The sequence below is a fragment of the Strongylocentrotus purpuratus genome, unplaced genomic scaffold (genome assembly GCF_000002235.5).
Source record: "Strongylocentrotus purpuratus isolate Spur 01 unplaced genomic scaffold, Spur_5.0 spur5_scaffold_6, whole genome shotgun sequence".
Lineage (NCBI taxonomy): Eukaryota > Metazoa > Echinodermata > Echinoidea > Camarodonta > Strongylocentrotidae > Strongylocentrotus > Strongylocentrotus purpuratus.
This window is the reverse complement of record NW_022145612.1, coordinates 46,812,991-46,828,270: the sequence shown is the minus strand read 5'-3', so window position 1 is coordinate 46,828,270 and position 15,280 is coordinate 46,812,991. Positions and strand designations below refer to the sequence as shown.

The 15,280-nt window shown below is 38.3% G+C and overlaps 1 long non-coding RNA gene and 1 pseudogene across 1 annotated transcript; one reads left to right on the top strand and one right to left on the bottom strand.

Moving 5' to 3' along the window:
- Positions 1 to 8,235: 8,235 nt before the first annotated feature.
- Positions 8,236 to 8,866, top strand: LOC115930063. Its single transcript, XR_004066821.1, has 2 exons — positions 8,236 to 8,371; positions 8,412 to 8,866. It is a non-coding gene; the product is annotated as an uncharacterized LOC115930063 (long non-coding RNA).
- Positions 8,718 to 12,157, bottom strand: LOC115930062 (annotated as a pseudogene).
- Positions 12,158 to 15,280: the final 3,123 nt, after the last annotated feature.

Sequence of the window (15,280 nt, the reverse complement as noted above, 5' to 3'; positions counted from 1 at the left end):
TCTGTAGGTTCTAGGATCCCGAGACCGGCTTCACCAGGATTCCCCTTAATCAATCCTGGGACCAATGCTTCATGACCCGGTGGAATCTTGGTAGTCTCCTCTACCACCACCCTGAAGCATAATCCATGCCCCAGCTTATCACTGCATTTGATTTTGTCTCCATTCAAGTCCAGTTGCAGTTGTTGTAAGTCGATCTTCGCATGTGTTGCTATCAGAAAATCCATTCCAAGGATCCCTTCTGCTGAGCCAGTATTGCCAAATATGACACGAATTGAACAAACCGTCCTGCCAACCTTTAATTCTAGACAAGAGCTGCCCATTGTCTCCATTCTGCTTCCAATAGCATTAGAAACGTTTGCTCCATACCTTGTCAATTCTGGCTTTTTCTCGTTGGGAATTCGGTAGTATACTGTGTTAGAAAGAATTGTATCTGTTGCTCCCGTGTCTACCAAAAGCATGGTCTTGACTCCCCTAATCTCAACTTCAACGTAGAGTCCACTCTGGACACATGCCCTAGACACATTATGTCTTTCCTGATCAGTTCTGCCCCTTTGGTTGTTCTCTACTGTTCGTCCTTTCCGGTTTTGCCCTTGTTTTCTTGTGGCCTTCCCTCGGGCTGCAGAGTCGGCTCGTGCTCGTTTCCCGACGGATCTTGTCCTTTCTTCTGAGGACAATTCCGAGCCAAATGCCCCTTTTCGCCGCAATTGTAGCAGTTCCGAACTTCTCCACGTGATTGGTTCTTCCACGTTTCTACCTTGTTGTCTCGTTCTTCAAGTTTGAGCTTCATCTCTTTTAACTCTTTCCATATTTCTGTGAGAGGTGATTGCTGTTCCTCCGTCGATCTGGCTAGTTTGCGGTGGAACCTGCTTCTCCCACTTCGTTGGTCTTCAAGGCGGAAAAAGTTGTCCGTGGTCATAGCAGCTTGTATTGCCTCATCCATTGTGGTTGGCTGTGATCTGAAAATGCCCTCACGGATTTCCTGCTCCTCTATTGCTTCTGCAAAGTGTGTACGCGCCAAACGATCACGCGCCTCTTCTGGTAGTTCTGGGTATGCTAATTCAGACAGTTCTCGAACAGCCTGACCCAACTCCTGAAGAGTCTCCTGTGGTCCTTGCCGCCTTGAACGTAATTCAAGGAGGTAGTTTTCAGCCATCTGCCCTGGGCCGAACCTTTTCTCGAGCAAATGAACGAGCTCCTGGTACGTTATCCTCGAGAGTTGCCTCTGGCTCCCCATGACTTTGATCGCTGCTCCCCTAAGGCTAGCGGCAAGGAAAATCTTGGCCTCCTCGTCGTTCCAACCATTCGCCAACTTGCATGCCCTAAAATGCTGGATGTAGTCGATCCATGGATTCTTCCCATCGAACTTGTCTGGCACAATGCTGGGTCGGGAAATGCGCGACATTCCTGTTTTTTCTTCATCAGAAAACCCAGGACTCAATTCCTGTCTTGTCATCCTTGGTTCCTGTGACATGCCTCCTTCTCTCGCATGCTCCCTATCCCACTCTTTTTCCTCTTGGTCGGCCCTTGTAGTTGATCCTCTGAGGTTGTACTCACTTGTTTCACTGTGCAAGTGTTGCCTTGATGTTAATGTGCCTTGTGGTTGTACCTCTCTGTACAGCCTGCTGGGAAACTCAGCCTTATCCATTTCTCCCGTCTTCTCAACTGTTGTGGCAGGCAGTTCATAACTCATTGGAGATCGTACTTCGAACTTGTTGGGATTTCCCCAGTCACGAAGCTGCACTTCTTCATCCCTCCGTCCGTGTGCTGCAGTAGCTGAATCCAGTTTCAACTGAAGGAGGCGATTTTGCTCCATCAACAGCCTAGCTGTTCTGTCCTTTGGAGTGTTCGAGGTACTCGTTACTCTCTTGCAGTTCAGCCACCAGGTTTTCTAGCTCCTCCACCGAATGCAGGCTAGTTGCCATACTGCCACACGGTGATCCAACAACTTCAAACTGTGTGCTGTGTAGCTGGGCAAGTGTGCTGTGTGTAGGCGCTATTTAGGTGATAACACGAAGAGCATTATAGGCGCTATACGTAGGTGAAAGGATGTGGAGAATAGGCACTTATATATGTAGGTGAACTAGTAGGTTCAGGTAAACTATAGTAAGTGTAGGCGTAGGTGAACTAGTAGGTGAAGGCGTAGGTGAACTATATAAAGTTCAGATTGAAAAGTATGAAAGTGATGCAAATAAAAATGAGCGTTTCTCCAGGCGAAATAACATTCGCCTTGTAGGGATCCCTGAGCCTCCGGAAGGTCATCATGATGATTGTATTCAGATAGCTGAAAGCATCATTCGCACCCATTTCGACATAGAAAGCAGAGTTGAGCGCGCCCATAGAGATGGAAAAAAGGTCGAGGATAGGCCACGTCATGTCCTGATGAAGCTGCTATCCTATCGAGATAAAGTGAACATAATGCGGAAACATAGAGAGGCTCTGAAAGATAAGAATTTCTTCATTATAGATGACCACACGCCCGTCGACCTGCGAGAGAAGCAAAAATGGAGCAAACAAGTCCGAGATCTGTACCAAGCAGGCACTAGACTCCGATTTTACGCTGGAAAATGGCGCCAAGCGGGTGGTACTCCGTTCAAATTTGAATAAGTATATACCTTTTCACCTTTGTCGAATCGTGATTTTACATTATACTTGAAGATGCTTTTATAAGCTCATTATATTCTTCATACCCGAAAGAGGTATGATGCATCTCGTTTGTATTGAAACAAACACTTCTTGATAAACTATATACATGTGAATTTCAATGACTAGGTTTGTATTAGTTATTGATACATTAATCTGGTTTAACACGAAAGTGTTTTGTGTTTTTTGTTCTTATTTGGTTTGTCTTTCTTCAAGCATTCTTATCATACATCCATTACTTACGCATGTAAAATACACTTTAAGGTTAGTTTTGCTTGGTACGATGTTCTAGGTGTATTTATGCATACAAGGGCTAGTATGTCAAAATATATTATGATAATTCATATTCACATGATACAATTTGGGTTTGGTTTTGCTTGATATGCTATTCTGGATGTATTTATGCATACAGGCATTTAAGCTTATGTAGGAATATATTATGATAGTTTATGATAATTCACTTTCTCATGATACACAATGAGAACTTTAAGTGTTCTTCGTTTGTTATTCAATTTAAAGAATACTCATTTATATGCATGTATGTGTCTACTTAATACATCTAGTATAACTCAAATTTCATTAAGGAGACGCATACTTCACATGCACAAGTTAAACTTATGAGCGTTTATAGCATGGTTTATAGTACCCGTTTTTTCATCATAAATCGCGAGCCACAAATGTATAAATGTTGAAATATAAACATGTATACAATTTAAATATGATTTGCAAAGCATATTGCTCAATAAATTATGCATATTGTTATTCTGGTGTGATAAGCCATTTGTCACATCGAACACCCAAGATGCTGGTGATAATATCATATGCTTTTGCGTAAGATAATTAGGGGTACATGTTTCATAATGTTGTGATATTTTTCTATTTTCAATCACATCAATGATAATTTATAAAGGCAAATCAAGCCTGCCCAATGTGTTAGGCCTGCGTTTCAAGGATACATTTTGTAATTATTAGTACTTACTAACAAGTTTTACACATGAGCCTTTATTTGTATAGATACATTTATAACTAAATGTAAGGTATTCATGGGTGGCTTGCATAGATAGAACATACACAATGTTCTTGGACGGTGCGGACTATTTCACATGACCTGTGTCGTTGATTGAATGGTCCTTTTTCGTGATTTAATCTTTGTTGGCTGCCTCGCTACGGGTCTGTTCTTTCGCCTGCTACGGGTGATTGTGTTTCGGTGGTCGGGTGAATGGCGTACGTTTCTTTGTTGCTAGGTGAGACAAGCATTAATGCCTTTCCTGCCTGGCGGCACGTAGTGTGCGCGGTTTGCTTTCTGGCTGTCGGGATGCAGTTATTCGTGGCGGGTGGGTTGAATGGCTTTGAGGCGGGGCGCTCGTCTGGGCTTAGTGCATTGGATTCGGTTTCGTGTGTTCTTGAATTATATGCCAACAAGGTTCTGGCTCGTACATACAGCTGCTCGTACTCTGACTGTTGTCAATGTCTCCCATAATTTGTTTAGTCTAATCACGAGTGCAAATTAGACCTTTCTGTTGGTTAAGTTTAGGATTTTTTTCTTCTTTTTTTTTTAAAGAAAGTTTTACATATTACATTACATGAGGTTATTTACATGTAAAAACATAAATGATATTGCATGTTTAAAGTGCGCATTAGATTGAGCTTAATCTCTATACTTTTTCTTTTAAATTCGATTCTCTATGTTCACAATTCATGATAAAGTTATGAGAATACCAAAGAGATAACTCGATATACTTGCATAATTAATTTGAAAAGCTGTATTAATGTCCCATGGGCTACAACACTTTGCTTTTGAGACCTGTAAGTGATTATGATTATGTTGCCATTTTTACCTTTACTTATGTTTTCTTACAACACTTTTATTTTCAGCACTAGCACAACCATGTACACAAGAACGTACACACGTTCACAGAATTACATGCACAGACTCACACTTCCACACATGGACAAAAACTCACACAGCGTGCTCTCTGTGGTTTTTCTTGTATACTTGAGATATTCCAGAATTCTTAATGATTTTTCCTAACGCAAATTTTGACCAAGGTTTGATAAATGTTGAAAGCAAGTATTATACAGTAGAAGAATTTAATTCTAGTTTTAATTCATCCAATAATAACGATCAAATGTACGATGATTCAAACTCCATGAATCTTCAAGCCAATCCTGACTTTAGCCTATTTCACGTTAATAGTAGAAGTATGAATAAGAATTTTGAGTCCGTACAAGAACTTTTTTTACAATTAAATAACTTCCAGTTTTCCATAATAGGCTTATCTGAAACTTGGCTCCATAACAATTCCCCACCTCTATTTAATATACCAAACTATCACATGTTTCGTTCTGATCGTGACAATGGTAGAGGGGGCGGAGTAGCGCTATACATACATAATCATTTTAAAATTAAAGTTAGGTCTGACTTACACACTGAAGGTGCTAAAGATTTATATATTGAAATATTAAATGATAAAACCAAAAACATAATAGTTGGCATAATGTATAGACCCCCTAATCATAATGTAGACATTTTCTTGGACAATTTTGATAAATGTCTTGATACTGTTTCCCGAGAAAATAAAGAAGTTTATATAATGGGCGATTTTAACATTAATCTTTTAAATTCTGATGATAACCACATTGTGAAATTTAGTAGTACACTGCAATCTTACGCATTTAACCCACATATTGATAAACCAACAAGAATTTCATGTATTTCTCAAACTCTCATTGACAATATTTTTTCGAATGTAGCTCATAACAATTTTACAAATGGTCTGTTGTATTACGATATTTCTGACCATTTACCGATATTTATTATTTCTAAAGTTCACCTTGTTAAAAAAATTACTAAAAATAATTGTGCAATGCATAGAAAACAAACAAAACATAATATTGAATCATTAAACTTTGATTTAGCCAAAGAAGATTGGGTCGAGGTATTATGTGTATCTGACGTAAATGTAGCATATGAAAAATTTCTAGAAATTGTATTACATTATTATCATAAGAATATACCCCTTGTCAAAATAAAAAAAGGTAAAAAGGCCAAACAACCGTGGATTACTAAGGGTATTTTGCGTTCCATAGTCGCCCGTAATAAGTTGTATAAGGAAGCCCTTACAAGTCAATGTAACGACAAGCTTAAGAAGTATAAAACGTATAGGAATCATCTTACATCTCTTATACGATTGTCTAAGAAGTTATATTATTCTAACAACATAGAAAGTAATAAAAGTAACAATAATTTATTATGGAAAACTGTAAAGGAACTCTTAGGCAAGAAAAAGACAGAAAGTAATAAATGTTTCTTAATTGATGAACAACAAATAACAGATCCAATTAAAATTTCAAAAGCTTTTAATGAGTATTATATAGATGTAGGCCCTAATTTAGCAGCTAATATTGATTCAGGTGACATGGACTACAATAAGTCCTTGAATTTCCCACGTGAAAATTCCTTATTTCTTACTCCAACCAATGATTATGAAATTATTAATGTAGTTCAACACCTTAATTCTACAAAATCTAGTGGCCATGATAGTATAAGTGTTCACTTATTGAAACAAATAATCTTTAATATGGTAACCCCCCTGACATATATATTTAATTTATCAATTTCAACGGGTGTATTCCCACATTTGCTTAAAATCGCTAAAGTGATTCCTATTTATAAAAAGGACGACTCCTCAGTAATAAGTAATTATAGGCCAATTTCATTATTACCAAGTATCTCTAAAATTCTCGAAAAAATAATATATAAAAGACTTAACACTTTCTTACAAAAAAATAATTCATTGATTCCTAACCAGTTCGGATTCAGAATTGGTCATTCTACCGATTACGCAATTCTGCATATGTATGATAAAATAATTGAGGCTTTTGCGAACAGTGAACATATTGTTGGAGTATTTATGGACTTGTCAAAAGCTTTCGATACGATTGATCATAAAATATTAATACATAAATTACAATACTATGGCGTAAGAGGTCAAGCTCTTTCATGGTTCACTAATTATTTACAAGACAGACAACAATACGTATCTTTCCAAAATCATGAATCAACAAAATTAACAATTAAATGTGGAGTACCGCAAGGATCTATATTGGGTCCATTGCTATTTATTATTTATATAAATGATATTATTGAAACCTCTTCACTTTTAAATTTTATCATCTTTGCTGATGATACGAGTATTTCTTATTCCCATAAAAACTTTGATACCCTCATAACGCGGTTAAACTGTGAATTAATGAAAATTTCTAGGTGGTTTAAATCTAATAAATTGTCATTAAACCTTAGTAAAACAAATTTCATTCATTTTAAACAGACCAACGTACATGATATGAGAAATTGTAATATTGAGATTGATGGCTTGCCTCTCATTGAAAAACAATCTGTTAAATTTTTAGGAGTCTCTATTGACTCTCATCTAAATTTTAATGAGCATATACGTAATATACATACATCAATATCAAGGAATATTGGAATACTGTATAAGTTAAAACAAATTCTTTCTGAAAGATCTATGATTATATTATACAATTCTCTAATTTTATCACATGTGATTTATTGTAATATTGTATGGGGTAATTGTAGCTTAACAAGAATTAATTTCTTATTTTTGCTTCAAAAGAGAGCGATTCGCATGATCACTAACTCACATTATATATCACACACGGAACCTTTATTTCAGCGTTTAAAAACATTAAAAATACAAGATATCCACATTTTTCAGACATGCATTTTTATGTATAAATATTCTCATAATCAATTACCATCCCTATTTCACAATATTTACAGTTTAAACTCAAACATTCACACATACCCCACACGTTGTTCAACAAATTATCACTTAGAAAATCCTAAAATACTTTTAGCACAAAAATCAGTAAGACATCATGGACCAGATGTTTGGAACTCCTTACCAAATTCAATAAGGCATTGTTCATCTCTCTATTCTTTTAAAGCATCTCTCAAAAAAACTCTTATATCGAAGTATCTACATAACTGATTTCAACATGCAGTAGGCAATTGTCAAATTTCGGTCACATTGCAACTCAGTTTTGCAAATTTTGTTTTCTATTTCGTATTTCTTAATTTCCTTTATTGTAAAGGCTGTATTTGTTTCTACTCGACTATACCACACAGAGCTACGTACACTTCCACTATTTGTTACAAACACATACAAACACGCACGCTCGCGTGCACGTGCACACACACACACACACACCCACACACACACACACGCACACACACAATATATATATATATATATACACTTGCACAACACACTCACCAACTCATACACAAAGATCGCTTGAACACTTTTTCATTTTAAGTTTTACCTTAAGATTTTTTTTTGTTTTGTTCTTGTTTTTTTTTAGGCCGCCATCCTTGTCAAGCTTTGCTTATGATTGCGGTCTCCTGCACTTTTCCACCAGAATAGTTAGGATAATACTTTAAATTTATGATAATATGTTATGGGAAATAATAAGTTTCGTTATTATAATTATGTACATATATTATGTAAAAAAACATTTTGACATGAAGAAATTATTGTTTGTTTATGTTGTATTATACCTTACATGTATATTATGTTATTTGTTATTCAGTTATATTTTATTTGGAAAAAATGCAGAAATAAAATCAAATCAAAATCAAATAATAGTAGGTGTAGGTGAACTATAGTAGGTGTAGGCGTAGGTGAACTAGTAGGTGAAGGCGTAGGTGAACTATAGTAGGTGTAGGTGAACTATAGTAGGTGTAGGTGAACTATAGTAGGTGTAGGTGTAGGTGAACTAGTAGTAGGTGAAGGCGTAGGTGTAGGCGAACTAGCATTCCCGATAATCACTTGATGTTGCTTAATTCCTGCTTCAGCATGTTTATCCCACCGCTGCCACCAATGTAACGGGTTTTGTCCGGGGTCCCTGCACCATTACCGAGCGGTCAATAAATCTCACGAGACTCCAATCACCCGCACGGTTCTTTCATAAACAGTGAAGCTATCACTCCAACATCATCGATCGCACTCAGATCACGCTACTTTTCTATAATACACGGAAACACAGTGTCATTTTACATCAAAAGGTACTTGCCTTTATTCACGAAGAACTCCAACTTTACAATGTAACTTCCCTTCAACAGCTAGTAGCAGTACTCCGATTCACCCTGTTTCACCTATCTTATCCTGCCCTCCCTAGCTACCTGCCCGAACACGTCCTCTCTTGCTCATGCCTAATACCTAACTCCCACCCGCATGCACTGACCCACATACGCCCGCTACGTTGAAACAACTCCGTTACATTATTATTATTATTATTACTACTACTACTTTTATTATCTTATTCTGTATTATCATCATAACTATTACTATTATTATATTAGAGAATAGTGTTGGAAAGAGACATAACTTAAGCTTTTGTACTTGCACTCATCAGAGTAAAACACAAGATTGAAACAGGAAGCCGAAATCGATCAATATAAACTAAAAGGAACAAGGTGCGAATTAAACGAGCGGTGTCGAGCGCTGATTGGCTGTCAAAAGTAACGGTAAGTTAGGCTAATTAGATTTGTAACTTACATATACTTGAGGAGGCCAACTGCTAAACAAACCCCCTTCTCCTATGATAGGTTCACAGAATGGGATGACAAAACAATAGCAGGAATGCTGACAGGGGCGCCTGGTAGAAGAGCAGCTGCATAGAGTTCACCTGAAATTCACGTTGTTTTGTTCCCACCCACTGTAATCAATTATTACATTGAATATTAATTGTGGAATTAGTAAGAATTATGTTTATATATTATTGTAATAATGTCATTACAAATAAAATGCTTCTAAAAGGAAAAAGTAAAGGTCACTAATGTCCTACAGAGCATATATTAGGTTGTCTCTTAAAATAGCATCCATTATCATTTAGGCCTATATCGATAAACACCTATGAATATATGCAAAGGTAAATACACTAAAACACTAAAACGAATAGTCTTTATCAATAAATAACAAATAAATCAGTAAATAATATTGAAGAAAGGAAGGTATATGTTTTTTACATTTTGGAGCTACAATGCCTCTAACATTTAACAACGTAACAAACTTGACTTATACCCACTTAGGCCTACTGAGAGATCTTATTTTGTAGAATTTAGTAAAAAGGAGCTCTTTACCAGCGCAACTGAATATATTTTGTATAAAAGCTGCGCTATATAAATTTATTATTATTATTATTATTATTATTACTACTTAGAAAGTACAACTGGATTTAGCCATTTCACTGGAAGCTTTTTTCCAGCAAAGTATTCAAGGTCCTTTCACTTTCCTTCCATGTAAGGGTATATTGTTGCCTGAACTACCAGCAATATTCCTTTAAACCAGGGAAAGGCCTGCTTGAACTTACCACTTGATATACTGATGTTACAAGTACTCCAGCTGTTGCAAAAACTGTTCCGATTACGTTGAATCTCACGTCATAGAAGGAATTCACTATAACTCCCATGGTTATGGGAATCTGTGCAGAAACAAACAAACAAGCATAAGGAGAGATACACTTATGACAAGTGTAAATTTGTATAGACATCATGTATTATAAACCATCCATTTTTAAAATAAATAGTGGCTAGATATATATATATATATATATATGTCTTTGTTAAAATGAATGATTTACCCCCCCCCCCCCACCAAAAATAATAATAGAACTACTAATCAGGGGCAGCGCCAGGTTATTTTGTTAGGGGGGGATGGGCGCGACACAAGGGTGTCTGAGTTGAAGTTGAAGATTTTTTTATAAAATTGATGCATAAATGGCTAGATTTGGTGCATACTTTTTGCAAATTAAAAATTAAACGGTCTTAAGTTCAACTAACAGGAACACAGGGGGGGGGGGGGGGGGGGGGTAGTCACCATATTTTTTTTTTCAGAAGGGTTGTTATAGATGAATTTGTCGTTTCCATTGAACGATCAGCCATAAAGTTTAGGAGATTAAGGGATTAATTTGATTTTTTTCAGTTGGTGAAAGGTTTTTCATCGTAAACCAATGTTTGAACTTCCAGTAATGTGAATGTAATAATGACGCGTCTAATCCTAAAATCTGATCGCCTGATTTGGCTGGCTTTTTCTCTCTTTTTCTTTATCTTCTCTATCTTTATTTTTTTCCCCTCTCCCCCCGCCCTCCCTTACGTCATAATTTACATTTTATAGTTCTCTTTCTCCTGGCCTTCCTCCTTCTCATCCCCTTCTTTTTTCTTTTCTTCTCCTTCTTTTTGTTTCTTCTCCTTCTTTTCCTTTCCTTTTCTTTCTCCTTTTCCTCTTTCTCCTTCCCTTCCTCTTCCCCGATAAGGGGGGGGGGGGCTGGAGCACCCCCTGCCCCCCTGTGGAGCCGCCCCTGCTACCAATAATAAAAGGAATAATATTTACTTAATAGTAATAATTCAAAATATACAAATATTACATAGTCTAGGATTAGAAACTTGGCTGTAATTCATAGCATCAACACCCCCCCCCCTCCCATCAGGTTATCAGGTTGAGTGGTTGACCCATAAAAGCCTATCATGACTTTGTGATGATGACAAATCCAAAACAAAGATTATCATACTCACCAGTGTCAGCTTTACTCTAAGAGTAAAGCTGACACTGGTGAGTATGATAATCTTTGTTTTGGACAAGACTTGTTGAATATGTTTTTCGATAAATGGCAGTTTGAATGATAAGAATGCATGGAGTCGTCATCGCCTTGGCTAACTGATATGTTCCTACAGTGTTGTTCTGTAAAGAAAGGTTCGTCAACACCACAAACCCACAAAAGGTTAAGCTCAGTGGTAGTACATTTTTGATGGGGATGCTTTTCCGCTGAAACAAACCCAACATCAAGCAAAAGACCAGTCCAAGGGATGTCATCAGAAAGTGGAGAAAAGTTAGAGTGATGTTGGGGAATCCATGGTTCCGATAGAGCCATTTGTTCAAGAAAACGATGAGGATTGATGAGCAGAGATTGATGACGAGTGAAATCGAGATTAGAAGTTGGCTGGGCTTCCCCGTTTCAGACATGTTGAAAAGTAGGCTGATCTCTGCTATTATCGGTCTGTTACACACCACTGCAGTACTCCGAGCAGCCGGGGCTGGAGCGGGGGCCGCGAGTGTGCTGACGGCTAGTTCCTGCCTAAAGTCCTGCCAGCTATACAATGTGTAGCCAGCTCGCTAGCGAGGTGCACTTTCTTTGCCGCGGGAACGTACAAGTCACGCCCAGCTCCCAAATGCACATAACAGGTACACAGACCTGGCTGCTAGCGATTCGGTCTTTGCACTCGCGCAAATCTGGGAATCGGAGCAACTCCTTATTAACCCTCTTATTAATGAGAGCCGCGGGGTCAAACCAATGCTGGCACGCAGCTGTCAAAGAAGACTAGCGAGTGGAGCGAGTGCCCCCTTCCCAATCGAATGGCCCGATTAAAGAAAAAAAGTGAAGAGAGAGAGCATGGGTGTCGATCCCGGGGGGGATGGGGGGGGGATATATCCCCCCCCCCCCAATATTTCAGGTGGGGGATGGCCTGTACAATCATACCCCAATAGTTCACAATCAAAAAAAAAAAAAAAAAAAAAAAAAAATTTATGATGACAGCCCGATGAGAGTAGTTAATGGTTATTACTCGCAAGATGACCATCAATATACACATTTTGCTATCTTATTTTCATAATACATACATATACAAATAGACAACGAAGTAAATGAGACGACCGTATATGAGACAAGAATAAATTGAATTCTCGTTCATACGGCTTCATCAGAAATTGATGAATTTATTCAATTTATTCAATCAACAGCATCATATAAATGCAGTGCGCCAAAAGCAAAGCCGCAGCGTTAAAAATGCAACGAGCTTAGTAAATGTTAAGCACGAAGCGCAAAAGTGCAAAAAAGAAGAAGAGAGAGATATAATGAGGGACAGAGAGGATACAGGCGCTTAGCCAGGGGGTGGTGGGGGTGGAAGAGGACGTAGGAAGAAAAAGGATTTAGAGTCGAGAACGGTACAACGTATCGTCTTCCTTTCTCTAATAATTTAATGAAACGTCAATGCTTCCGCGCTTTGTGCGAAAGAGGGGGGAACTGAATTCAGCAAGGATTAAGAGTCGAGAATGATACAACGAATCGTCTTCTTTTTCTAATAATTTAATGAAACATCAAAGCTTCCGCGCTTCGCGCGGGAAGGGGGAACTGAATTCAGCAAGGATTAAGAGTCGAAAATGGTACAACGAATCGACTTCTTTCTCTAATAATTTAATGAAACGTCAAAGCTTCCGCGCTTCGCGCGGGAAGAGGGGCGGGGGGAGGAACTGAATTCAGACAAGGATTAAGAGTCGAGAATGATACAACGAATCGTCTTCTTTTTCTAATAATTTAATGAAACATCAAAGCTTCCGCGCTTCGCGCGGGAAGGGGGAACTGAATTCAGCAAGGATTAAGAGTCGAGAATGGTACAACGAATCGTCTTCTTTCTCTAATAATCTAATGAATCGTCAAAGCTTCCGCGCTTCGCGCGGGAAGGGGGGGGGGGGACTTAATTTAGACAAGGATTGAGAGTCGAGAATGGTACAACGAATCGTCTTCTTTCTGTAATAATTTAATGAAACGTCAGAGCTTCCACGCCTCGCGCGGAAGGGGGGGAAACTGAATTCAGACAAGGATTAAGAGTCCAGAATGGTACAACGAATCGTCTTCTTTCTTGAATAATTTAATGAAATGTCAGAGCTCCCCCTCCCTGCACCCACCCTCTAGGAGGTGCTCACTACCGCCCCCCCCCCCTGAAATAAAATCCTGCCTATATGCTTGAGAGGATAATAACCTAGGTAGCAAGCGCATGTAGGACCCACATGGTTCCCATATTCTCTAAAATGTTATCTTTATTGAGGGTGACTTGAAAAAGTTAAAAACTTGGAAGGGAGGGGGTGCAACCTGCCACACGCCTCTACCTCTTGGTTGCTTTGATCCATTGCCGGCCGAAAATATTTTGGCACCTATCATCCCCCCAACCGAGGATACAAATCGACACCCTTGAGAGAGAGGGAGAGAGAGAGAGAGAGAGAGAGAGAGAGAGGGGGAGGGGGGATGAAAGGGAGTAAACATAAAAGGGAGACATTCAATACCTCTCCCGCATCCTCCCAAACAATAGTGCCCAAAACGTTATGCCATTGACGTCATAATTTGAGCATTTTCTTTGGAGGGGGGGGGGGGGGGGGTAACAAGATCTAAATTGTTTTGGCATCCAAAACGCAGTATCTTACAAGAATTATCATAGAACAAGGTCTGAATGGATTGAGTAGCCTATATATCCCTTTATCAACTTGGGTCAGTGGGGGAAGGACAAATTCCTAACAAGAAAAAAATCAATGCCATGAGAAAAAATTACAGAATAATGATTTGCACTATGAGAGCTCAGATGGGGATTTTTTTTTTACCCCAATTTATGGAATGATTTTGACAATGATTTATTCCTAATAGATTTAGATAATAGTATACATTCTCTGATGTTATTCGATAATTATTGGCGAGTGTTTGTTTTGCCTGACTGCTAAAGCATGTGTATGCTAGTAGTACTATGTATATCAACTAGGGGACCTACGTCCTGAAATCATAACTGATAGTAATAAGGATTGAGCACCGAAAGGTGGACCTGTGCGCTTAACAAGTATATCCACTATGATTATTATTATTATTATTAATGCCTCACAAAAGGGCACTAATATAGGTGATCAACACGGTTTTTATCCTGGGGCCTCACAGGCCGCAGTCTGGACCAGTTGCCTAATGTCCAGCCATTGAGGCGGCATTGGCATCATTGGGGCGGTATCGAAAAGTATTAGGTCGATGCAGGGCGGGGTAACATGGAAATGCTTTTCACGTCATTCCCCTCCTTTTCTTTCTTAACCCTCTCCCTTCCTCATTTTCGCCATATTACTAAGGGGCAAATCTCCCGTCTTTTTATGTGTACGATTATTAACTCCGATTTTGTTTTTCTTCTTTCACTTTTCTTACAATCTCATTGTTATTGATTTGCGAGAAGATTGGAACGTTGAGCATTTTCGATTTAAAGCATAACATCGGTGTATATTAATTTTGTGATATTCATGAACATGTATTTCTCTTTCTAAAAAACAAGACCTCCTCGTTTACCTTTTGAATGGACCTTCAAGTTACATAAATGATGTAAAATCTCAGATTTACCATTGAATTACAAGTTTAAGGGTGATGAACGTAAAATTAAATGTTGCATTATTACAATTTTCTTTAATCGCCACAAGCGACACAAACTTCTTTTACCAGTGGCTTTCATTATTATTTAACTGCAATTAGTTGTATACAACGCACGGCCTTAATTGCATGCATAAATGTCATCAAAGCACGCTTTGTACTGGAGATATAATAACACAGGATCATCCTTATGTTGTATGGGTTCGTGATTAGTATAATCACTGACATTTGAATCTCTCTTTTAGCGTGCCCTTTTGTGTGTGAAATGGCGTCTTACGATGAAACCTTATTCACGCTGATATACTGTAAAGTAATCTGGCAAGTAAATTTTGAAGCACTATACATAGGTTGTTTTACGTTTTGGTTTGAGATAGCTGCTCACAATGAAATCCTA